Source organism: Sprattus sprattus (genome assembly GCF_963457725.1).
Source record: "Sprattus sprattus genome assembly, chromosome: 15".
Classification (NCBI taxonomy): Eukaryota; Metazoa; Chordata; class Actinopteri; order Clupeiformes; family Clupeidae; genus Sprattus; species Sprattus sprattus.
The window spans coordinates 1,533,373-1,535,872 of NC_137913.1; positions in this window are offsets into that span (position 1 = coordinate 1,533,373).

The window sequence follows — 2,500 nt, forward strand, 5'->3', positions numbered from 1 at the left end:
CCTCATCTGCAGTGACCTCCTCACCATCGCTGGCACCTCCTCCTCATCTGCAGTGACCTCCTCACCATCGCTGGCACCTCCTCCTCATCTGCAGTGACCTCCTCACCATCGCTGGCACCTCCTCCTCATCTGCAGTGACCTCCTCACCATCTGCAGTGACCTCCTCCTCATCTGCAGTGACCTCCTCACCATCGCTGGCACCTCCTCCTCATCTGCAGTGACCTCCTCCTCATCTGCAGTGACCTCCTCCTCATCTGCAGTGACCTCCTCACCATCGCTGGCACCTCCTCCTCATCTGCAGTGACCTCCTCACCATAGCTGGCACCTCCTCCTCATCTGCAGTGACCTCCTCACCATCGCCGGCAGCTTCATCAAGAGTGGCATCGAGTTCAAGGTCACTTAGCCAATCACAAACCCCATCCACGTGTCAGTCAAACCTCACCAGCCAATCACTGAGCTGATGTGTGGTCTTCTGCTGCCGCCCCCTAGAAGTCGTTCTATGACGTGTGTAGGATAAGACACAAACACACCCATGCAAACGCACACACACACACACAGGTACACACACACACCCATGCAAACGCAAACGCACACACACAGGCACACGCACCAAACATGCACATGCACACGCACACGCACACGCACACGCACACGCACACGCACACGCACACGCACACGCACACGCACCAACAGGCCATCACATAAGAAACACCCACAGACAATCACCCACACACCCACTCACGCACACACACACACCCACTCCAAAACACGCATACGCACGTGCATGCATACATAAACACACAGATACACACACACACCCAGAAGCACACACACATTTACATTTACTTTTAATCATTTAGCAGACGCTTTTGTCCAAAGCAACGTACAAGGGAGAGAACAATCAAGCTAAGAGCAATAAAACCTGGTGAAACAATAAATACTGCTTAATTTTAAAACGACATAGAAAGAAAAAGAAGTGCGGGCCTGTCACTGCTTAAGTGCAAGTTAAGTCAAGGTGCCAGTTAGGAAGGGAGGTGCTCTCTGAAGAGTTGGGTCTTCAAGAGCTTCTTGAAGGTAGAGAGGGACGCCCCTGCTCTGGTAGTGCTAGGCAGTTCGTTCCACCAACGTGGAACTACAACTGAGAATAGTCTGGATTGCCTTGCTTGCACCGGGGGCAGTGCCAGACGACGCTCACTGGATGAGCGCAGCGTCCTGGGTGTAACATTTGCCCTTACAAGAGCATTTAGGTAGGTGGGAGCAGAACCAGTAAGCACTTTGTAGGCAAACATAAGATATACATAGATATGCACATGCACATGCACATGCACAGATACACGCACACACAGACACACACACATACACACACACACACAGACGGATACCCACAGAGATACCACACACACCCACGCGCGCACACGTTGATACCCACACAGATACACACACACCCACACGCACACACGAACACTTAGATACGCACAGAGATACACACACACACAGAGATACACACACACATCATTTCCGGTACAGAGAAGGACAGGAGGAGCTTCTCAACTCTCAGAGTCTGCCCTCCTTAACACAACTCTCTGCCTGGACACAAGAACACAGAACTCAGAATGGACACCTCAGTGGTCATGAGTGGATTTCTGCTGCTGTTTGTCATCGTTGGCACCGACACTGCCACTGATACTGATATCTGGTTTGGGTTCGAAGGAGGATGGGCTTATTTTCATTACAGGTACGACTGCTGGGATAATTCTACAGTGCTGTACAGAGTGTCTGGAGATGAAGATCTGCTTCTGTCCAACTGCTCACAGCCAGAGAGACCACCGCCAGATGGCTATGATGTCACATGTAAGTATGGTCGTTTTAAGATGACCAACCTCACTACTGCCCACAGTGGAGACTACAGGACTGAATGCAGGACAGGAGGAAACACCACAGAACACACCAGCTGCCGTCTCACGGTCTGTAAGAAGAGAGGTGTTTATGAGTATAACAATGTAAGACATGACGGCAGTGTTGTGGTGTGCAGGCCGGATTCAACCCTGGGGCAAGGGAGGAGCCTACAGCTGTACCACAATTCTATGCAGGAGCTGCTCCTGGACACCAACTCCTCCCTGGAGCCACTCCTGGAGGACATGAGAGGCCGACTGCACGTTGATCTCAACAACTCACAGGTCACACTCTCTGTGATTATGGATGATTATGGCAGTTTCGTTTGCACAACATGGAGAGGATCTCAGTGTCAAAGTGTGCACCATAGTAATGTGTATGGTTATCAATTCGTCTTAGCTCATGTAGAGGAGAACCTGACTCTTCCTTGTGTTTCAAAAACAGAGTCCCCTGCCCAAGTGTACTGGGACACTCCTGCTGGGGAAGTCCGTCTCGGCAACAATCAGACTCGTCAACAGGAAGTGATGTACATGCTAAATGGCAACCAGACTGGGGACTACTCCCTCATCATTCCCTCTGTGTCTCAGGAACACTCTGGGAGATATAC